The following is a 25538-nucleotide window of genomic DNA, read 5'->3' as shown; positions in this document are numbered from 1 at the left end:
AAAGAATACATTATGCTTTCAGTGAAGACCTTGTTTCCTGAGCTGACTGAAGAAACGATTTCTCATTAATCCATTTGAGGGTGTTAAATTTGATACATGATATTTCTTAGCATATCACAGGATTCATTAGATTTACAAAAATCAGATACCGTATTCAGATTCTAGTTTAAATATGGCAGGGCATAAGAACGCTAAGCATTCATATATTTTAACATTTCGTTTCAGCAAAAAGCCAAGTCTAAGAAAAGAGAAAAGAAAGAAAAGGTACTTATACTTGTCACATATACATTACTGCGCAGTTATTTTTTTTCTTTGTACATTAAAGCTTGTTAGGAAGCTGGGGTCAAGTGCAGGCTCAGCCTAGATAGTTTAAGGGCCTCAAGGGTCTGACAGTGGCAGCTTGGCAGTGCTAAAGCGTGATGCTTCCCACCACATTGACCATCATGATCTTTGGTAGGAAAGGGCTTTTGAAGTTTTAGTATAGTTGGAACACTATTTTAAAAGTGTTAAGGTCATTTATTTGGTGGTGCTCTTAGTATATTAACTAAGTAATGTAAGTCAGCCTCCCTTCAATTTTGATGCACAAAATGCACACAGCACATAATTGTGTCTACTATTATTTATATTTGGCACAAGTTTTCTATTCTTTCTTTTTTTTTTTTCTTTTTTTTTTTTTTTCAAAAACCAAACTGCTAGATCACAGGCCAAATGTTTATGCTGTGTTGTGTTGCCAGGTCAGTGCACAAACCCAGTAGCAATGAATTTAAGCCAATTTCTAATTCAAACTAGCAAGTAAGAAAGACAACAGCTATGACCACGTGCAATACATGAAGCATTTACAGCATCCTAACTTCCTGAAAGGTTATTGTTCCATTTAAAATAAAAGAAAGAAAGAAAATAATAATAAAATCTGAATCAGAAAGAACTTTATTGATAAGATTGTTTGCATTTACAAGAAATTTGTTTTGGTAAAAAAAGCTTATAGAAGTTTACATTTTAATAATTAAATAAAAAAAATTGCTAAACACTAAAATAATAATAGTAATAAAAATAAAAATAAAAATAAAAATAAAAATAAAAATAATAATAATAATAATACAATCAGAATCAGAAAGAGCTTTATTGATAAGCTTGTTGCACTTAGAAGCTTAGATTTTAATAAATAAATAATTTATTATTATTGTTGTTATTATTTAGCTTGATACAATGTCTGCTTTAAATTTAAATGAGGACAGCTCTACAGTCTGAGCAGAATGACTGCTATAGCAGTATGCTCTCTTGCACTCCACTTACTTTTTATGGTCCTGTCTTTGCAGTCCAGCTGCTATTTTATTATTTGCTCCATTAAAAGTTAATAGTCACAAGGAATCCCGAGTTCATCATTTATCAGTGTATATTTTTTTATAAACTCGTTGCTCTGCATAGAATTCCTCAGTCGATCAGAAGCCTCATGCTTCACATATTTTCATTTTTTTATAGTTGCAATGCTGTTTTGTGTTGTCCTGTTATGTACCGCAGATATTGACGTGGCTATACTGACCCTGTTTTATGTGTACTCTCTGACCCCTGCTATGACTTTTGACTTTGATTTTTATATAAAAAAAAAAAACTGAAATAAAAATGAAAAAAGAAGCCATGTAGAGCTCTTTTCAAATCAGTCTCTCGTTTCTCAGCCCTGCAGCCAGAGACCTTAGGATGGATTTATTTAGTATAGATTTCAAATAAAAAAAATAAAGAATCCTTTTTTCCCCAGCTTTGTGGAATAAAATATTTATTTGCTGTATTTTATTAGAAGAGTGAGGCATTCAGGAGAAACCCAGTCCACAGCTGTCCTGTCATGTTTCAGCGGCTTGTTTGTAATCTCCACAGTGTTTATTGATTTATATGTTTACTTTGCTCACACATGCTCCACATCTAGAAGCAAGCTGGTAGCAGAAACAAGGAAGTGCAGGTGACTTGCTCGCTCCTTCACTGACAGATGAGAGTCTCTGTAGAAGCACAGCGGATCAAAGGCCGACAAAGCGCTAGTCCCGATCCCACGGCTCTCCCCTGCACTATGGCTGCTTATTCTCTTTGTTAGTTTTCCCAGTGCAGCTACCGCATCAACACGATGACGGCTGTTTAGGGCCTGTGTGATTTCACGGGAGCGTGACTGAGGATGCTTTATACGCTTGCCAAAAAAAGGTTGAAAAAATGAAAGACGGATATTACATTAGAAACAGAAGAAACTGTAAACCTGCTGTTTTATTAGCAATGAGTTTCATTGAGTCACTTTTTTATGATGATCTTTGTAGCTAATCTGCATCTGTGCCAGGTCGGTTAGCCCCCTATATGCCCTGTCCATCAAACACCACCTAGAACCAGCACTGAGTAGATGTTATTTAGATTCTGGTTAATTCGTACCATAGCATACTCATTTCCCTTAATTATACGTTGAACTAAAGTGTTTTTTTTTTCGTTTGGGTTTTTTTGTGTCACTTGTTAAATTTCATATATTTCATATATTTTTCACATATGGACTTTTGCACATGTAAGGGCAACCCCCCTATTTATTTTCTTTTTTTCTTTTTTTTTTATTATGTGATTCTACTTTTTATTTTTTTTTGGCATAATAATAATAATTATAATTCCACGATTTTTTTTTTTTTTATTTTTTTTTTTTTTTTAGTCAAATATTTTCCCCACACATTATTTTCATTTCACACAGTTCAGTTGTCCTATGTGATTTTTACACAGGATTTTATTTCACAATGATTTTAATTCCAGATGTGAATTTTAGCACAGCTCAATATTATCACATTTGTTATTTTTTCAGGTAATTTTTTTTTTTTTTTGCAGGAGTTCTTTGCTATATGATTTATTCATTTATTTTATTAAATCTTTTTAGACAGATTATTTTCACATTATTTTATTTTTCTTAATTTTTTTAATTTATATTTCCATGCATTGGTTTCTCAATACATTTCAACATTTTTTTTTCACAGCTGATGTCATTTTACTGTACAAATACATTTTTTAGTGTAGAACACTGTAATTTATTTATGACATTATTTATATTATGATTTATTTCCCTTATATCACTGCAGTTCCACAACAAATACAATTAACCCCAAATTAAAATGTTGTTAAATATTCTGTTTGGAAAAAATTTATACCTGTTACAACTTATAGCTAAACTGTTGTTTATTAACAGCCCATCAATTAAAAAAGTTACCAAGAAAACCAGAAATCATTAAGTACTTTTTGTCAAAAGTTTTACAAAAGTTGAATAACCATTTTTACAGAAAAACATCTGCATTTTTCTTTATGAAAATAGCAACATATTTTTTAAATGATTAGGATTAGACTCCATGTGAATAGATTAGAACTATAGAAAGGAATAAATAACTGCACTTGCAGCATTCAAAACATCAGAGCTGCTAGTATAGAAAAGCATTCAGCATCTTCCAACCAATCAGAATCAAGAATTTCAACAGAGCTGTGGTATAAATCTGGTTGAATTAATTAAATATATCTAAGACCTGATACACAGAGTGAAGTAATGATCAGAGTTTAATGAATGATTAGCTTTAAACTATGTGTGTGTGTGTGTGTGTGTGTGTGTGTGTGTGTGTGTGTGTGTGTGTGTGTTTGTGTGAGTGCATAGTAAAGCTTTATTGTCTCTTAATGGAATCTGTCACCGTTTCAGTACCACCGTAGTGCACAGGCTATGAATAATTATGATGAGGGAAGGGTCGAAACTTTATCACATTAAGTTAGCTCATGCATACTGACAGTCTCTGTGTGTGTGTGTGTGTGTGTGTGTGTGTGTGTGTGTGTGTGTGTGTGTGTGTATATACACTCCCTCTGTGTGCTAATCACAAGGTGAGTTTAAATCGATAGCTCAAAAACAACGAGGCCATGAAATGTGTCCAAATGGCTGCTTTCTCACACCAGCTTCTATAAAGATGCAGGAGAAGCTTTTGCTAGTCCTTTCGTTCTCATTACAGCGTTAACTCATGCACACAGATTTGCACCCGGTGCATTCATACTCTACTCAGTCCACAGTGTATTTAAAAAACACTGTCACATATCTATAAAACACACTGAGCAACAACAGCACATAATGAAATACAGAGGTACAGAAATGAGGAACAGGTCAAAATATAATGGGGGAAGTATGCAGGGGTGAAACGGTAAAGCTAGCTATATAAATCTACAATTACTGGTCTGTCTCTCTCTCTCTCTCTCTCTCTCTCTCTCTCTCTCTCTCAAACACACACATTTTTTATTTCTATGCATTCTGTTTTGATTGTGTCTACCTTCCTTTTAGTGCTATCTGTTTCTTTCCCCATCTCTTTTTTAATCTTTTATCTGTCTCTCTCTTTTTTCCCAATGTCCATATATACCTGTTTATTTCTGTTTGTGTCTTTTATTTTGTTATCTATCTATCTATCTATCTATCTATCTATCTATCTATCTATCTATCTATCTATCTATCTATCTATCTATCTATCTATCTATCTGTCTAATGTATCCTTTTACTTTTTTTGTCTTATTATCTTTGTCCCATTTACAGTCTTACTTGCTATTGATATTACTTTCTGTTTTTCTAAACACCCCCACCCTCTCTCTCACTCACTTTTTTCTGTTTTGTATGTCTATACCTCCCTCTTAGTTCTGTCTGTTTTCCCCCAATCTTTTGTTTAATATTTCTAAAGCCAAACCCTGTTTTTTTTTTTTTATCAGTATCCATCTTTCTTTTTTCCCATTGTTCATTAAATTATATCCTGTACCTCTATATCTCTGTTTGTGTCTTATAATTATTTTTGATATTTACAAAAATATTTTGATTTCATGCTCTATGTTGAGTATGGTTTTAAGATTTGCATAAAGCATTAATATTTGCCCATGCCCATGTTGATTAGAGTATTGAAACTTAAAAAGTGTCAGTTTAATGTACATTTAGAACAGAAAAAAATGTGCAATTAAGTTGTGATTAATCCTGAGTTAACTCATGACAATCATGCAATTAAACGCAGTTGAATATTTTAATTGATTGACAACCCTAATGTCTTTCTTTCTGTGTCTTACTTCTCTGTACTGTCTCTTAGCAATCTTTCTTGTTATCTTTCTTTTTCTTAACACTTAATCTCTGAGCCCCTCCCTGAAATTTGTTTAGATTAATAGAATAGAATCCACAACCAGAATATTGGATAAAAGTAGGAGACATTGTCTGCACTTCATTTAATCTTTGACTACTCAACTTTTGTGAGCCTGTCCACAATGAAGTCTCTGTTTCTAATAATAGAGCTTTTGCTGTTTCAGCTCATGCTTTTCATGGTTTAAGATGTTGTGTATTGGAAGATGTCTTTCTGCACACCAGAGTTGTTATGTGTTCATTTGTGTGGTTATTCCCCACAGACCTCTTTTCAACAAGTATTTTTCAAGCAGGTTTTCAAGCAGGTCTGTGTGAACCCAAGAGACTATTGTGAGTGAAAAATCCCCAAAGAAATCAACTGTTTCTGAAATACTCAAACTAGCCTGTTTGGTACCACCTATGCCATGCTCCAAGTGATCATTAGCCATGCTGTGCTAAAGCTCTTGACCTGTACCTGTATGAGAAGGTGTTCAGGTGCTTCCATTAAAGTGGCTAATAATTGTATTGAAAAAGTAGATCAGAATTCTACCTTTTTTTTTTTTGTAAAATTAATAAAGATTTTTAAATACATATTTATGTATATCTACTGTAAGATATATAAGATAGCAATATATTTATGTAAGAGGTGGTATTAAAAAGTTTCAAGAATACCTCTGTACTTTATTTATCGATGTTTACCCAATATCTCCTTCAAAATAGTGGCATTGCACCGCAATACAGTTCTCCCAGCATTCCTGCTACTTTTATAATTAGTTAACAGGTGGAAATATCGAATTTGTGTTGTTGTTGTTGCTACCAGGTAAAATGGCGGTAAAGGCGTGTGCAAACATTTGCACTTAACTGTACTCATTAAAAACAATGTAAAGCATATAAACTATGCACCCTGTGTGTAAAGGTCTTTCGATTTAAATATATTGTTCAGATATATAAAGCAGATTTGTAAAGTATTTTACTGCATTAGATTAGCTGTTATTGTTTCAGCAGGAAAAAAAGGAAAGAAAAGATGTTTTTGTTAATTCAGCTGTCAATACTAATTTGAAAAGACTGTTCCTGGGAACTGAGACAGCATACTGTATGCATCTAAATTTAACTCCAAGCTAATTTATCTCTAATTATCTCGTACACGGGGGAGACACAGCAACTGTGTGATGAAAAGCGACAAGTTTGTAAAATATATAAAAAATATAAAAGACAGAAAAGACAGAAAAGACAAGGACATACGGAGACACATGGAACATGGTTTTAGCTGACGTGGGCTAAATCACTTGCTAGGTAATATTGTTATATTCTGTTTTGTATTAGCTAACTAGAGTTCCCTTTCAGGAACTCAAGCTGCATTGGAACGCATTGGAAACACGACTGCGTTGTCCATGCTCTGAGTAATGAGTCTAATTAGTCAAAATAAAAAAAACACCGACGGGGTGACATCACGACCAGGAAGTATAAAGTGCACCTGGAGAGAAGACTGCTTCAGCTTCTGTTTGTTTATGAAGCGCTCTGTGTGAAATTTAATTTTTGTCTAGCTGTTTGTCAAAGAATGAAGGCACCTAAGAAACATTTTGGCCGTGTGCTTCTCCCTGTCCTCGGTTAATTTTAGAAAGGGAAACACACAGCGTGTGTGTGGCTTGTTTGGGAGCGGAGCATGCGATTGCCAGTACCGCGCTTGCATGCCTATGCGGCTGCTCCAACTCCTCGGTCCCGATCCCAGTCTTGCTGAGGCGGAGCGGTGCTCCAATTCCTGGGGTTCACTTATAGATCTTGCAGAAGGTTTGGATGGGTTTGTCCCTTTCTCCTTTCTCTTTTGCTTGGTTCGACTCTTGTTCGGCTTCTGAGGCACGCCTTTCGGTGATGTCTTCCCCCGTCATGAGGGTGCGCAGCTCCGCCTCTCTTCCTCTGAGGGGGAGCTCCTGGAGATTGTGACATGCGCCGTTCAGAAGTTCGATATAGCTTGGCCGGCCGGTGAGCATAAAGCCCCTCCATTTTTATTTGCTCCCGGCGTCACAGCCTCCATGTGTGAACTTTCCATTTTTCCCTGACCTGCACACTGAGGTGTCCAGGTCCTGGGCAGGATGAGAAAGGCCAGTCTTGAGAGACTGGAAACCTTAAGGGAGAACCTGGTAGCCTGGAGGACTTTGCCAGACGTGTCCCTGTGAGTTCTGCGTACTGTAGAGTGAGGCTACGCGATTCAGTTCGGGTCTCACCCGCCCCGGTTTAACAGGCTCTTTCTCACTCTGCTGAGAAGCGAGCAGGCTCTGGTCCTGAAATGAGAAGTAGATACTCTCCTGAGGAGGAAGGCCATCGAGGTGGTCCCTCCGTCAGACAGAGAGACCGGGTTCTACAGCCGGTACTTCATAGTTCCCAAAAAGGATGGTAGGTTGCATCCTATCCTAGATCTACATCAGCTGAACCGCTCTTTGAAGAGGCTCCAGTTTAGGATGCTGACCCACTAGCAGGTTGTGTCTCAGATCAGACTCAAGGAATGGTTTGTCAAAGTAGATCTAAAGGATGCGTACTTTCGCGCATCTTTCTTTCTCACAGGAAGTTCCTGAGGTTTGCTTTTGGGGTCAAAGCATTCCAATATCGGGTCCTTCCTTTCAGCCTTGCCCTGTCACCCCACACCTTCACAAAGTGTGTGGATGCGGCTCTGGCTCCCCTGAGACTTCAGGGCATCCGTATCCTCAATTATATCAACGATTAGTTGATATTAGCTTAATCAGAGCAGTTATCGGTCCAGCATTGAGATGTCATTCTCGCTCACATGAGGAAGCTGGGGTTTCAGCTGGATACCGGGAAGAGTGTGCTTTCTCCATCACAGGGAACAACCTATCTCAGCTTCATTTGGAATTCGGTGACTATGGGCATGCAGCTTTCCCCTGCCCACATAGTGTCCATCCTCACAGCAGTCAGAGAAGGGCAGTCACTTCCTGTCAAGCAGTTCCAGAGACTGTTTAGGCTCATGGCAGCATCGTCCAGTGTCATTCCACTTGGCTTCCTGTACATGGCTCAGAGCCCAGGGGTTATTTTGGAAGGGCAATCCCCTCTGCAAGATCAAGGTCACACGGGGATGCCTACATGCCTTAGATGCATGAAGAGATCCCAGGTTCCTACTTCATGGTCCCATGTTGGGAGTTTCCAGTCGTTGCATCGTGCTAACGCGGATGCGTCCCTCATGGGATGGGAAGCAGTCATGAGTGGCTGCTTTGCACAAGGTCTATGGGACAGTGTCTATCTGAGGTGGCACATCAATTGCCTAGAAATGCTGGCCGTGCATCTGGCTTTGAAACACTTCCTCCCTGACCTCAGAGGCAATCACGTGTTGGTCCACTCGGACAACACCACGGTGGTCTCGTATATGAAACTCGCAGGGGGGACTGTGTTAGCGCCCTGTGTACAGGCTGGTGCGCCAGATCCTCTTGTGGGCCCAGGGGAAGCTCCTCTCCTTCAGAGCAGCTTACATTAGATTAGATTAGATTAGATTCAACTTTATTGTCATTACACATGTACAAGTACAAGGCAACAAAATGCAGTTTGGGTCTAACCAGAGTGCAATAACAGCAAGTGCAGGATATAGTTTTTACATCCCGGGCCGCTTGAATGAAGCAGCAGACACCCTGTCGAGACAGGTGTCCAAGCACGGGGAGTGGCTTCTCCAACCAGAGGTTGAGGCCTCTGGTGTGTCCCAGAGTGCCTGGTTGGGACCTGGCCATAGTGTTGGAGGCTATATCTGAGCACCCCTTCGAGCCGTTGGCCGAGACTTCGTGGAGGCACTTGTCCATCAAGACCGCTTTCTTGCTGGCCATCTGCTCTCTAAAGAGAGTCGGAGTTTACTCCAGGCATGACTAGTGCCTTCCTCGACCCTAGAGTGGGTTACATCCCCAAGGTGCCCTCGGTCATCCCACGACTTGTCAGGCTCCAGGCATTCAACCCGCCTCCATTCCTGACCCCAGACCAGGAGAGGTTGAACCGGCTGTGCCTGGTCCGAGCACTGGACTGTTATGTCCAATGTACGAGTCCCTGAAGAAAGTCGGAACAACTTTTCATCTGCTACGGCCCTCTGAGGAGAGGCCATCCTGCAAATAAGCAGACACTCAGCAGGTGGGTTATTGACGCTATCTTCTTATGGGTCCTCTGGTCTCCCCAATCCATTCGGGGGTCATAGCTCACTCGACCCGGAGTGTGGCAGCCTCTAAGGCTTGGTCCTCTGGAGTGTCCCTCCAAGACCTCTGTGACACTGCAGGGTGGTCCACCCCACTTACCGTAACTAGGTTTTACAGCCTTGACCTCTGTGCCACTCCTGGCACCTCTGTCCTTCACCTCAGTTGTGCTCATTCACACTAGTCAGGGACTGGTCGGTGTGGTGTTTTTGCTCTCTCGTTCCTAAAGCATTCCAACGTAGCTCAAGTTCCTGAAAGGGAACATCTCTAGGTTAAGTATGTAACCCTAGTTCCCTGAGGGAACGAGATACTGCATCTCTGGCAACACCTCTGGTGCCCCTTCAGCGCTTCCTTCATGTTTACAGAAGCTGAAGCAGTCTTCTCCTCCAGGTGTGCTCTATACTCACTGGACATGTCACCCTGCCGGTGACAGCCTGTCTTCTATTTTGACTGATTAGACTCATTACTCAGAGCATGGACAATGCAGTCGTGTTCCCAAAGCGTTCCGAAGCAGCGTCTCGTTCCCTCAGGGAACTAGGGTTACATACGTAACCTAGAGACATTTCTTTCCTATAGCATACCACCAAACCCGGACTGTGTGTTAGCTGTTCTGGACAATGTGTCTTCAAAATTTAGGAAGCTAGAATTCCAGCTACCATACTCTCAAACAATGCTTGCTTTACTGGAATATGTTTATGCAAGGATTAGGTGTAAGCATACTGTCAAACCTGTATAGCCTTCTATCTTTACAAAAGGATGCTACTAAAAAACTTATCTATTTGTGTTTTTTGTTTGTATCTTCAAGCCTAGCATCCTATCTTTTCAGGTGATGTTTCTTCAAACATAAGCTAGCTAATTTTTATCTACCTAGCCACCTAGTATTTTTTGAGAGATGATCTCATTATTAGCTTATTTGTAGACAAATAATATATAGTTTTAATATAATAGCACTGTATGTCTAGTATAACCTTCTAGCTGTGTTTTTTATTAGCTACTTTAAATGTTTTTGTACTCAGCATATCAAACCTATGTAGCATGTTTTCTTTTTCTTTCAAATGTTTTTTTAAGCATTAACATCTAGATTTCTTAGTTAGTTTTTCTAGAATTGCTGTGTTTGCAGGTTAGTTGAAGAGCTCAGACATTAATATGGGTTTAAGTACTATTTTGAATTTGTCAAAAGCATGGTGTGCCTCAGTTATAATTGATTCTTCTCTGGACAAAGTCAATTTTGTCTTGCCTGATTTTGGCCTAGATAAGGAGCAGTATTAAACCCAGTATGGCCGTCTGACAGCTTGATTGTTTAGGGTATATACCTTTTATTTAATTTGTTCATTTGTACAATATTAATTAACTGTGTGAATTTATACATTAAAATACACAAAAGAGCATAATAGAGGTATGGTAAAAGCAAATCATGTGAACACATCAAGTGTATCTATTTGTGCAAGCCATATAGTAATTCGGAGAAATCTGTTATAAATGCATGAATCTGCTTTGTCAGTCCACATTTCTTATCCCTGGTTTCTTGCTTTTTTTGGCTCATCTTTAAACGCAGTGCTCATCTTTTAAGGCAGTGGTCTAGACACACACAAAAAAAAAAATCCAACTTAAGCGTCTGCATGAGCCGACTCGGAATGCTGTAAAATATCTCCGGGTAAATATTGATGTAACTTTTGAACTTAAGCTGCCTGATTCTCGAATACTGTCCTATGGGAGCTGGACCACTGTGAGGCAGTGAGAGAGCCTGTCGCCGTGGTAACTACAGGCCGGTCAGTTTGTGTATGTGAGCGAGGCATTGGAGCAAGAACAACTCAGCTGAAGCGTCTGATGGAGGGAGATGAGGATTAGGAGGATGTGTTCAGAGGAAATTAAGTAAGGGATCACAGATGATGAGCAGCTGAAGAACGGAGAGGAAAGCAGTCATGGATGTAACAGAGCAGAAAACAGACACACTGGGCATTGGAATACAGTGGAGATGAAGTCTGGGTTCAAAGAACGGTTGTTAATTAATTAAAGTTTCTCTGAAATATAATTGAAATGGATGTGTGATATGAACACTTATAGTACACCTAATACATGTACTAGTTACAAACTGTTTAAGCTAATTGAGGTTTAACAACATAGAACCTAGGTTTAGTTAAACCTAGGATAAAAGTAGTGAAGCTTTTTAGTCAATCCCAAAATCCACATGCAAACAGTAGGTACATGTTACAACAGAGGCTCTAATCAGATCAGATCATTTAGAGTAAAAAAACTTCAATAAAATTCAACTAAATAGACAAAATATGTGAATAATTAGAACAACAGGAGCAATTCAGGAAGTAAACATATTTTAGATTATTTCACGTATTTCTCACTTGTTACATTATTAAGTCTTAAAAAAAAAAGTGGAAGAACAAGTATGATGATCAGCAGGATTGCTCATGGCACAGCTAGAGCTTCTATGATGCAAACAGGAAGTAAAAAGACAGTATTTATTAATTTGAAATTAGATGCATTTTTTAGTTGCATTACTTAAGACGGTGCAAATAAAGATTGCCCTACTTCAACTGGATTCATTAAGCACACTGAGCTTTTTTATTACATACTTCAAATTATATAGCTAGCATCTTAAGAGTTAAAAAATATGGTATTGTACTTTTGACAAATTGTAATCAGATATCCAAGTCAACTTTGTGTCTGCTTAATCACTTCTCAACAATCAAATCTCAACAAAACATTTTAATATACTTGCTTCAATAGTAGTAGTGATTGCAGTTCCTATTGGTGGTTTGTACTGCCAAGTGAAACAAATGATTTGCACCAAATCCAAATTGCAGTAATGTGAAAAAAAAATTTTTACTCTAGTACAAAGGTAACAAAACACATCTTATTTTGTGGACAGATGAGCCAAAAGTGAAATTTTTACTCTAATAGAAGAACTTACGTAAGGTGGGAAGAGAAGAGAAGATGTTAGCAGACTGCCTCACACCCACAGTCCATCATGGAGGTGGAAGTTTAATGGTTTGAGGTTGTTTTTTAGCAGGAAAGGTTTGAGACTTATTCCAGTTGAAAGGAATACTGAACTAACAAAGCAAACAAACCATACTTCAACACCATGCAGTTTCATGTGAACTGCATCTTAATGGGAACCAACAACAAGACAATGACCTGAAGCATCTTTGGCAAGTTTTACGAGAGTCATGGCAAAGTATTTTAGCTGAATGTTCGGAGAAATTTACTGTCTGGATGTCGAAAGTGTTTAAAGCTGTTATTAATGCAAAGGGAAAATGTTTTATTGATAATAAAGTTCAACAACTGTACATTTATATATTTGATTGGTTAAAGTAAACCATATCAAATCCTCATACCTTTAATTACATAAATTGTTGGATGGATGGATGGATGGATGGATGGATGGATGGATGGATGGATGGACGGACGGACGGACAGTCTAGTTTTTCATGTCAATCAATTTGTATAAGAAATGTCAAAATGTTGATTCTTAATAGAATGTATTTTGGTAATTGATACTTATTTTATTATTTCTAACGAAATGTATAATTTAAATTCATTTTAGTTGGTATAGCTAATCTTCATAAAAAAATATATATAATAAGTAATGTATTACATTTTTTCTTTTGCATATTAAATCAGTTGCAGACTAAGACATTCACGTGTGAAATTTCATATGTAATGCCAAGCATTGCCTCTTGCTAAACTCTGCTTCTGGCATGAACAACAAAATAAAATGGCATTAACTGTCAAAAAAATGAACTTTTGAACTTTAGAGATCAGTGTGGTTTTAGTGAAAAAACATGAATGAGAATTTTTACTTCTGGTTACTTTTTCAAGCTTCCTTCACACTATAACATTATTTGTTTAATATATTAAAAGGAAACAACATATTTTGTAATCTCTAATATTAATCTCCGTTTTTCTTTCATGTGGACTAGCTGATCAATGCACAGGAGCTTTAAAAGAGCAAGGCATTTAGAAAAAAGCGACAGAGTCAGTGGAGAAACTGTTTTCTATATATTTAAATTTACTTTTCTTTAAAAAGTCCATATAGGCACATGCCTGTGAAGGATCATAAAGTCATGGTAGTGGATTTTCAGTGTTTCAGTTCTCAAGGAGAGGTATTTAAAATCGATTACAGTAGACAGATTTAATACTGAAATTACACACATTACTATTCACATATCAGATGTAACTAGAGTTCCCTTAAAGGAACTTGAGCTGCGTCGAAAACGCTTTGGGAACGCCTCGCATTGTTCACGTGTAAAATCTGGCCAATAGGCAGTAATGACATCATTGGCGGGCGACGTCGCACAAACCAGGAAGCTACAAAATAGGAGCGCAATGGGAGCGACATCAGCTTCTGTTGTTCAGGTAAGTGCTTTGTGTGTGAATCTGTTTAGCATAGCAACAAACTTTCGCATTTTCACATGAGCTTTGTGTTGTTTGTTTGGGAGTGGCATATGCTCATTGTCTGTGCTGTAGCCGTATGGCTATATGCATGCTCCGCTCCCGGACATCACTCTTCTATGAGAGTGACCTCCCTTACGGCTCAGGCCCTGGTCACGCCGAGGCAAAGCACCGCCGAAGGTTGTGTGGCTCGCAGGCCGACCTAGCAGAACCCATGGAGAAAGTTGAGTCCTTTCCAACCTCCCCTGCTGGGCCGAGCTCCTGTTCCCCGGTAAAACTTTCGCTGCACCGGGCTTTTCTCTCCGGTGCATGTGATGTGGACCTCCGGATCTCTTCCTTAGAGGAGGGAGAGTTTTCGAATGCTAACAAGCCTCTCAGAAGGCCCCAACGACTGCAGGGCACTGCTCTAGCCATTCTGGGAGGGTCAGAGATCAGCCTCTTGAGGCTGGTTTCCCTAAGAGATTTCATGGCAACTTGGGAAGGCTTGTCAGATGTATCTCGGTGGGTCCTGCACACAATAGAGAGGGGCTACTCGATTCAGTTCAGGTCCCCTCTGCCCCTGTTCAATGGGTTGTTTCCTACCATGGTGGGACACAAGCAGGCTCTGGTCCTGGAAGAGGAAGTGTGCACCCTCCTAAGGAAAGGGGCCAATCCTAGATCTACGCTCTTTGAACTGCACACTCAAGAGGCTCGGGTTCAAGATGCTCACTCTCAAGGAGATTGTGTCTCAGATCAAGTCCAAGGACTGGTTTGTCACGATAGATCTAAGAGATGCCTATTCCCACATAGCCATCCTTCCTTCTCACAGGAGGTTCCTGATGTTTGCTTTTGGGGCCAAAGCTTACCAATATCGGGTCCTCCTGTTCGGCCTAGCACTCTCTCCCTGCACATTCACCAAGTGCATGAATGTGGCTCTAGCCCTGCAAAGGTTTCAGGGCATCCGGATTCTAAACTATTTTGACAATTGGTTGGTAGTAGCTCGATCAAAGCTCCATGTGGTCCGGCATCGAGATGTCATTCTTGCCCACATGAAGGATTCGGGGTTAAGAGTAAATGCAAAGAAGAGTGTGCTTTCTTCTGTAGAGAGAACCACCTTCTTGGGAGTAGTGTGGGACTCTACCGTGTTGCGGGCACAATTGTCTTCTGCCTGGATCAAAGTCATCATTACTGCAGCCAAGAGAGAAAAACTAGGCCAGTCACTGACTGTGAGGCAGTTCCAGAGGCTCTCGAGGAGGGACAGCAGGTCCGTAAACCAAGGTCTGCCCAACCAATTCTTTCCAGAAGCTGTTCCCAAAGTGTTTTCAAAGCAGCTTTCGTTCCCTCAGGGAACTAGTGTTACCTACGTAACCTAGTGACTTTTTAATTGCTATGCAGTGTTATATGCTCTGAGTATGAAATTTTGGCAAGATGGTCAAATATAGGCAACATACTTTTCATATCATTAGGACTTATTAGACTAGGCTATGGTGTTCCTTCCTTGTTGAAGCTCAGTTATTCAATAAGAAATTGAATAGAATCCGAGACACTTCATCCTTGCTTGTACTCATTTGTCATTAGATCCTACAAATGACGTGTTAAATGTGTGAAAGCATTTTTTTTATTTATTGGTTTATTATTTCTTTTATTAGTTAACAATGATGATGAGTTCATAAAACCCTCTATGCTTCTATATGACTGAAACAAGATAATTTAAAGGACAGAATTTCTGTCTGATCAGACCAACATACTGGCCAAACAAATGGGCCTATAAAGTAAAAAAAAAAAAAAAAAAAGAAAGAAAAAAATGCAAGATTAAAAGAAGTAGGAGTGAATGGTTCTGCATTTATCTTACTTTTCAGGATAGCAATATTTCTTCTTGCCTTCTTTTTCTTGCCTTCAGGAAGATTTGGAAGATATTTTGCTGATCCTTGCATTATTTCTGGCTTTAGATACAAATGATAGTATTAAACACTGGGCACACTGACAGAGCTGTTGTTTTTTTATGCTACAGTATTTGCTGTTTGTGGAATGTCCATATATTCATCTTGCAGTGTAAATAGAGATGTTTAACAGAATGTCATGTAAGTACTTTGTTTAGATTGATGAAAATATTTAAGACAAGCTACATCTTTCGAACCATGCATTGCTTTTTACTTTGAAACCCGTGCGAGCCAAAATATAGATGAAAAGCACTTCGCTCTCAATAATCGGTCATTCCTGCAAATCCTCTATAATCGTGGCCTCCAATCCAGCAGGCATAATAGTGTCTAATGCATCCGTCCACTGCGGTGTGGCCGAGTACAGCAAGATAGTCCGTTCTGGCCACGCTAATGGACCAAATGGACGGAAATGCCATGTGAAAGGGCCTGATGTATGGGAGCTGCTGTTGAGGGGGAGGTTAGTGTTGATCTAATTACACACTGGCAGTGATGGAGCAGGGCCTAGCATTGAGGTCTGACTCACGCTGGAGCTGGGAAAACGCCACCGGGCTCAATTGGGCCCACGATGCATGGCTCTGCTTCCCACTATTGGCATGTGCAAGACGGCAACCTGAGGAACATTAGTCTTAATATTTTTCTGCTCGGAGCATCGTGTCCCCGACTCGTTCGACAGGACATCTTCCATTCATCGTAAATGCATTAGGCTCCTTCAGGGCTTGACTTCTTTTTGTTGCCCTACAAAATGCTACAATATATTTCTGGGATAGAATCTCGGATCAATTCAATTAGAGGTCACAACAGGACTGGGGATTTCTTATGCGAGTACATTCGCCTGTCTCACATTTATTTATTCATTCCTACGATGCATATGCATCAATTGTCAGGCCAAACAAAAGCAGGTTAAATCAATCCAAAAGGGGAAAAAAAAAATCTATTCAAAGTGTGTTAGACGACATGATTGGTTTATGATGACCTTTCTAGTGCTCTCTTTCATCCGCCATGGCCTAACTAATTTTAGATATGATCTCTGTGTAGCCTTGCCAAGACTCACCAATCAAACATGGAGGGAATGTAAGATCGTTTAGTTCAGACAATGAGTAAATTTTTAAACAATAAAGTGGTTAAAAGTAATATGATCAGAAGATGTCTGATTGAACGGCTGGTCTAAAACGATTAGTGTTGGTCTGGAGTGCTTTCCTGTTTCAGTACACATGATTTTGGCTAAAGAAATGCTTCAAGCACAAAAACGATCTAATCCTCGATCTATAAGGAGAAAAGCAGGTATGGAGAAAGAGACCACCCTTTGGAGCTTTGCGCACAAGATTTGTCCTACTTTGTGAAATTAAGAAAGCCTGCAGAAATTCCTGGTTCACTTTTGGTGCTTTGGCACTTTTATCCAAAGTGCATTACAAGCCAGGAAAGAACCACTTCACTCATCAGGATAATCAGTTGATCGTTTAGAAATAGTCACGGTTCTGGTGAAAACGGCATGTTTTAAAATTCAAAACTCCAACAAATGCAATCTCTCTGAATGCTAATCCAATACAAGAGCTTTCTCAATTGAGTGGCAACATGATTGGAATAGAAACACTGTCTTGCTCTGATTGGATTGATGTTAGTGCCAGCATTTTAGTATTACAGTTTTATAGAAACTGGTCATGCCACAAGACAGAATAATAAAACATTTTTTTTTTTTACAGATGGTTCACTACTTGCTCATGGAATGTCAGAAAGACCTAAATCCAATGACTAAAAACCACTGAACCCAAACTTTAAGTGTCTTGCTCCAAGACTGAACAGTGGATGTGCTGGCAATTGAACTACATTTTTTGGTCAGTAGAGCTATCACGGCTAGACAGTTAAAGATTGGAAAAAAGACCTGTTTAATTTCAGTTTCCTCTGGTCACCGTGGTTGGCTGACAGCAGTGGCCCCTGATGTGATTTTCTGCTGCTTAGATCATCTGCCTCAAGATATGATATGTTCACGATTTGACAAGCTGACACCATGATGCTTTTCTGCTTGCACTGGTTGTAAAGAGTTGTTATGTTTTTGGATGACAGCAGTGGCCCCTGATGTGATTTGTTGCTGCTCAGATCATCTGCCTCAAGATATGATATGTTCACGATTTGACAAGCTGACACCATGATGCTTTTCTGCTTGCACTGGTTGTAAAGAGTTGTTATGTGAGTCGCCATAACCTAACTGTTAGCTCAGACCGGATTAGCTATTCCCTAGTGATCTCTCTCATCAATAAGACATAACCACCATTAACACAGGTTGTTTAATAGGATGTTTTGTGCTTTGTTTAGTTTTCTCACTGTTCTATGCAAACTCTTCAGGCTATTAAGTGCTTTATAATTTTTATTTTTTTTTGTAACCAGCCCTTCTGCAACCAGCAACCACAGTCACAATGAAAGTCACTGAGTTTGCATTTTTCACCAGATGATTTACTGATTGTATAATTGCACAATTGTGCTGGTGCTCAGGTATATACAAGGAATGAAACTCATGTTTTGACAGCAGCTATTACATCTTCACTCTATTTCAATATCCACTGGCTTCGCATCATATAGCCTCAAAAGCACTTTGTTTGTACAGCTGATAAAGGACATTTTTTCCCCAAAAAATGTTTGTGCCTCACTTAAAATACAGTAGGTGCGCCATTCTATTGTTCTATTGTCGGAAGTTATACTTCTGAGTTTGTGTAGAAATCAGTTTTGCGAGTTTTATTGCACTCTGATTGAATCAAGTTCCGCCTGCCGTTCTGCCTGAACATTATTGAGAAATTTAGAAAATAAATTGGAATACATTTGGAAGATTTTGGACAATGACGCATTCGCTGCCTTCTAGCAAAAGTTGCACTGAGCTGCAACAAACAAACAAACCAACAAATAAATAAATAATAAGCAAACTGTGCAATACATCTCTCTCTTGCTTTGTTCCCACATTCATTCCACCTCTCTCTTTTATTACAAGCACAAAATCTCTGAACTCTCGAAAAGATTTGTTCTATTCTCTCTCTGTATCTAGCAATCGATAAATGTTTCCAGATGAAGATGTCACCAGCATCCAATTTGCATGAATTATTCAAGTGTTTGTTTAAAAAAAAATTATGAACTCTGATCTCTTTTTTGTAAAAGCAGGTCAGATGAGAGTTGTCATTTAAAATAAAGATTCAACAGGGGAAAGATTTTACGAGGAGGAAAAGATTTATTCATTTATTAAGACATATATGAAAGAAAACCCAACACATTATTAAACTGGCCTTGTCTGTAGCACAAAGCAATGGGCACATAGTCGATGTGTTTGTGGAAAGAGAACAAAGACTGGTATGGAATATAGATAAAGTTTTTTTTTTGTTGTTCTTCGCACCCACTCACACAGATACATCCTGATCATTAAACCATACACTATTTCAGTCTGTTCTCCATGTAAACTGATTTTTCCATGGTGTCTTTCTGAAACTATTACTGCCTCTGCCTCTACAATATATATATATATATATATATATATATATATATATATATATATATATATATATATATATATATATATACAAATTATCATAATGATATATGCAAAACTGTTGCCACCCTTCTTAGTGGGTTCTTACTGAAATCCATATTGTTATAGATTAATCCTCACAAAATTCCCTGAACCACTAGCATTATGAAAAATCTGTGAGCCATACAATATACTAATAAAAGTTTCTCTCTTTTTTGCCAAATATCTAAGTTTTGTTTATGGCCAAATTGTTTGGTTTATTTAGATTAACATTACTGGCAACGATGTTTGGTTAAATTTAGGTGTTGCATTTTGTGCTCTTTATATACGATACAAAATAAATTGTATGATATATAAAGTCATATAATACATATTCATTGCACTTCTTTTGCATTTCTAATAAATTTTAATTGAAATTATCTTGTGAAGTCTGACGGAGGCTATTCAAAGACTCAGATAAGCATTTTAGAGCAGACCACACTGACATCTCCTGGCCAAACTGGAAAACAAGAAAAATGCAAACAATTCCATCAGCTTTAAAATATTAGTACATGTAGGTACAGTACTTATATACAAATAAATTAAAAACAAATTCAATTTGCAGTTCATTAAGTTATAAATCATAGCTATATATCGTATGGTAACATTTGTATAAAGTTAATCTTAATGTGTTTTGTGTTCTTTCAATTTTTTTCTTAACTGTATTTATTTTGATATTCCGAAGAGATTTATACACTGTATAAACAGACATAGCTCTTGATATATATTTAATTGTATATATAATATTTAAGAACTTTCTTAGCTTTTTTCATCAAATGAGACAAAAAGCCAGTTCCTGGTAATGGTCTTTTAGGTCTGGCTATAGACTTCATACTCTATAATGTAATGTAATATGTTATATTATAATAATTATATATAATACATATCTTACTGCAAAGTAACCTACTTTGTGCCATTTGTACAGTATATTTAATGCTCAGGTAATGTCTTCTCTCAGGGCAGTTATAAGCTGCGCCTATAATAAGTTATTATTTTTAGGGTGCTTTATGTGCAGGTTATTTTCCGTAAGATTAAAAATTAGGGCTTTTAAAAAGAACAGGCCTTTAAGTGGAGCACTTTTTGTGTCATGTTAAAAAAAAAAAAAGCCAGTTGCAGGCTAGAAAGTGAAAAGACTTCTATCCATCTATCCGTCTGACAAAAAAAAAAAAAGGAGTCTGGCCCATTTCAAACTCATTACAGGCACTTATTGACTAAATGGGTTCACCTTTTGTCGAGAGAAAAAACTTCTGACTTTTAAAAGAAAAGTTTGCTAGGTGTATTTACTTAATATTGTCCTGTCGATTTCAGATTAAACTGTGTGACACTGGGAGACAGGGGCAAGAGGAATGTGATGATATTTATTCTATATTATTTATTTATTTATGGGGGTTTTAATCGATTCACACCTAAACCCTGTATATTAAAAGTATCTATTAATTGAAGTAGCATCTCAAAAGGAATAAAAAAAAAGTGAGACAAGTTATCTGCCACAATTTGAACAATGAATCTGACAGTCACTACAAACAAAAATCTGCGACAAAAAATTTATTAGTTTACTGTCTTATTGTATTATTATATTATTACTGTCTTACTGAAATATTGTAGTGTTGATCTATGTGCCTGGAGATGTTGCACAATTGAGTTTTCATAAAAACCCTACATGATACAGAAATTTCAAATTCGTGTTTGTAAAAAGAGTTGGTTTCAGCAGGAAAATTGTTTTTTTTTTAAATAAATTTCTAGAAAACAAAAATCTCCATAGAATTAGTTGGTTAGTGCCTTTTTAGTACTTCTTTGTCAAATATCCATCAGGAGTTGATTGTTTTAATGTAAATTTCTTTTCCACATTTATTACATCCTGCTGAACACCATTAAATGTACCCTTTGATTTAGCGATAGTTATTTGTGTACAATTAAACAGCAATAAAGGTGGTTAAGTGTGTGTGTGTGTGTGTGTGTGTGTGTGTGTGTGTGTGTGTGTGTGTGTGTGTGTGTATATCAGTCCACTCTCTTATTGAGGAATCTGTGTGAACAAATCAGTTAAAATATGTTAATATTGCTTAAAGTTATATAGAGCTCTTTTGAAAGGACATTTATTAAATGACAATAGATATCATTCTGGACAAACAACATGTTCTGACATTGTATATTGAACACTAATGGAACCCATTTCTCTTGGTCACCGAGATGATAGTAAGTATTCTGGACAAATGTAGGACATTTAAAGCAAAAAAGCCCGTTCTCCACTTATGAACTGGAAATAAATACATGTTCTGTGGAGAGAAGTGGTGTTTATTTTGGCATTAGCATAAAGGCATGTGCTGTTATAAACTTCGTTATAAATTTAGAGCTGAAAAGTGTAATGTTAAAACTGACTAACCTTACAATGGTGTTACACTTTTAGCACTTCACTTTTTTTTTTAATGAAAGGTTGCCTGGAGCATGGACCTGGAGGATGAGGACAGGATGCAATATTAGAATAAAACAAATGTTCAGAAACTAGAAATGTTCATGTACCAGACATTTCTTATTTTTTGTGGTTGTTTTCTGTTTCGCTTGTTTAAGTACACTTGCCTTAACATGTCACTTTGCTTATTTGCATATAGAAGCGTGGCTCGCCAATTCAGTAAAGACAGTACTGGCTAGACACAGTAAAGTAACATTAAAATTAAATTAATAGGCGTATATATTGTAAACAATAGACTGTTTGATACTGTTCATGGAGTCAGTCTGCCTGTGGTTATACCTAGATTTTGGTATTTATGAAGTAAACTCATACACCTAAAAGAAAGAAGGTAGGCGTTTTGTAATTTTCTGGAAGTCTTAATTAAATGTTTATATTTGTACTTGCATTATCGCTTTAATGCAAATGATGAAAAGTTTTATAAGCATTTAATAAAAACTTCTCCAGGTTACGTATGTAATCTTGGTACCCAATGAAAAGCACAGCATCAGTGGTGGGGTGAAATCACCACCATTAAGCTATAAGAGGACATGGAGTAAAATCAGCAGCAGCTTCTGAAAAGGGAAGGAAGTGCTGCAGGGATGCAGGCAGTGTGGCATGGAGACGCAGCGTCTCGTTCCCTCAGGGAACCATGGTTACATACGTAACCTGGAGACGTTCCTCTTCAAGAACTTGAGCTGTGTCAACAATGCTTTGAAATGAGAGTCCAATAATGCCAGACTGACCAATCCCTGGCTAGTGTGGATAGGTACAGCTAGGTCAAAGGACAGCGGGGCCAGGAGTGGCACTAATGTGAAGGCAATAAAACCTGACGAAGTTTAGCAGGAGGACCAGCCTGCATGTTGCAGATGTCTTGGAGGGAAACTCCAGAGGACAAAGCCTGAATGAGATCTGACCCTGAAAGGAGCGGGAGACCAGAGAACTCATAGGAGGATGAAATAGCATCCACAGTCCATCTGCTGAGCTTATGCTTGTTTGCAGCGAGACCTCTTCTCCGATTGCCATAGCAGACAAACAGCTGCTTTGAGTTTCTCCACAGTTCTGTTTTGTGGACATATACACACAGTCGGCCAGGTCCCATACAGGCACTCTGGGTTGCACATGAGGCTGAGGCCACAGGGTACCGTGGAGGATACGTGTCACTAACGGTTTTTTTCCCTAGCAAATGTTAGGAAAGTGAAGCATGAAAAGCTGCAATAGCGGACACCTCTATCTTTAGGGTGGAAGGAGACAACCGCATGGCAAACTGTTCTTGAAGAAATCCCAGCACTAGGCCAACCAGGCAGTTAACTGGGTCTAAGTGGCGACCTATGCACCATGTAGTGAACAGGCGGCAATTTTTGCGGCATACGACTTCCTTGTGAAGGGGGCTCTGGATTGGGAAATGGTCTCTGCAACCTAGGCTGAGAGAGCAGTGGCTAAGAGCTGTGCCTCCACAGATTGGGTGCAGGTTTAGCAAAGCACCCCCTGTCTGAGAGAAGGTCTCTCCTCAAAGGAATCTCCTAAGGAGGGTGTTCAAGAAGGTTTACCAGGTCTGCAAACCTGGCCAGCATGGGGCTACCAGGAGAAGATTGACTCCATCCCAGTGAACTCTCTCCAGAAGTCACGGGAGCAGCGCTACAGGGGGAAAGGCCCTCGGCCCTACAGGTGAAACACCTTGGCCATGCCCTTACCATGGCATCCAGCTCAAGAGGGGCTGGGCGAGAAAGGTAGAACCAGAGGGGACAGTGCAACATCTCTTGAGTTGCAAACAGGCCTAATTCTGGTCTGTAAAATCTTCTCCATATTTGCTCAACCACTTCCTGGGCCTCAGCCTCTGCCTTGAAAGGGCATCTGCTTCTTGATTCAACAGCTTCCCATGGGCCCAGGAGGATCTGTTATGCTTTCTTGTAAAGAAGGTGAGAGCGCAGACCTCCTTGGTGGTTCATGTGGGAGATGTCCCTGAGCCATCACTAAAAGGTTGCATGTATAGGGGGCCAAGTGGCACAGCAGTGGATGCAACTGCCATCAGACCTAGCAGTCTTTGAAACTGCTTCACAGAGGGTAGCTGGCCTTCTCACACTCTCTTGATGGCATATCGGTCAAATCCCACACTACGCTTAGATAGGTGGGATTGTACCGGAGAAAGTACACTTTTCTTGGCGTTCAGTCTTAATCCCAATTCCTTTATATGGCAGATATAGAGCCGGGGCTATATTCTTGGGTGGGGGGTACATGCTGGAGATGGCTGTGCCCTGAAGCACTTTTCGTTGGAAGGTTAAAAAGCTGTTTCCCTGAGGGCTCATTTTGGGGAGACCCCAAAAACTCCTGGCTGTCAGGATCTTTTGGCTGAAGCTAACGGTCCTCCGATCTGTCAGCTCCTTGGGCCTCTGCCTGGAATGCCGCCCAGGGTCCCAAGTTTCTGGGCTAGTCTCTGAATTTTATGATGACCAGCACGGGTCTGAGTTTGGGGCTGCGGCTACGCCCACCGAGCAGCCCCATGAGAGCAGCGAGAGAGAAACCTCTGGAATGCCGCTGACTGTTTCTTGGCCTCCTGAAACCTGCCGACTACCGTGCTAACAACCTCGCTGAACAGGCCAGTCAGCACCACAGGGGCATCCAGCAGACCCACTCTATCCCTCTCGGATAGGTCTGACAGGGTGAGCCACAAGTGTCTTTTCATGAAGACCAGGGCAGACATAGACTGGCCAATTGCCCTAGCAGTCTTCTTTGTGGCCCTGAGAACCAGGTCTGTTGCACGATACAGCTCTTTAACCCTGTTGCTGCCCAAAGGCATTGCTCAGGCATGGGCATGCGGCAGCCAACTCTACGGTGGCCGAGAATTGCAAAACACATTAACAAATCTGAAAACAAAATAACAAATGAAAAAACAAAACAACACATGCAATAACAAATTAACAAATCCGAAAACAAATGAACAAATGCTCAAACTTTTGTAAATTAACAAATGCTTAAACTGTAAGAAATAAACTCATTTTAAAATGCAAATAAAAAATGTTGGTTTCACTTTCAAGTATTTCGATTTTGTATATAAAATCTTTCCCATCAGGTTTGTCTAAATCACGCTGTGTTTTCGGATTTGTCAATGTGTTTCGTGCAACGATTCAGACAAACCTGAAAAGGTAGGTATAGTTTGTAAATGGAAACTTACAGATCATTGGACAAGACACCTGTCACTCAAGATATACAGGTGAATGACAGGTGTCTCATCCAATGATCGTTACTTTTTATTCACAAACTATACCTACCTTTTCCGGTTTGTCTTAATTGTTGTTGTGTTTTCGGATTTGTTAATTTGTTCTCGATTCGTTACTGTGTTTTTGAATTTGTTAATTTGTTTTCGAATTTGTTGTTTTGTTTTTGCATTTGTTGTTTTGTTTTCGGATTTGTTAATGTGTTTTCTCGGCCACCATACAGCTCCCTCAAGAGCCAACTAAACATTCTCTGCTCCCAAGCAAGTGACAAACAAACAGCTGGGAAGGATTGCTTGCTAACCATTCATATTATATTAACTGTCATAAAATATTAACTGCATCTTACATTTCATAGAACAGACACACACAGCGCTATCTAAACAAACAGAATCTAGCTCTAGTTTCATTCTATGTGCTCTTATAGCTTCCTGGTCATGATGTTACCCCGCTGGTGAAAACCTGCTTTCCACTGGAGTGATTACACAGTGTGGACAACTTGGAAGCTCAAGTTCCTGAAGGTTAACTGTGTTTTGTCCATTTTTTATTTTAAGATTATAAAAACAGCCAATATTGTCAGGATCTGGGGAGGTATAGCTAGATTTTTGGCTTATTGTTAGTCTTTTCTTGTGTTTCCCAATTTTTCCCTCCAGATGTTACTAAAGTGTTCCTGAGTCCCCCATTAGTTCCTATTGTTTCCACCTGAATCTTGTAATCTT

This window comes from Silurus meridionalis, chromosome 12 (genome assembly GCF_014805685.1).
Source record: "Silurus meridionalis isolate SWU-2019-XX chromosome 12, ASM1480568v1, whole genome shotgun sequence".
Taxonomy (NCBI): domain Eukaryota; kingdom Metazoa; phylum Chordata; class Actinopteri; order Siluriformes; family Siluridae; genus Silurus; species Silurus meridionalis.
This window is presented reverse-complemented; position numbering follows the sequence as displayed.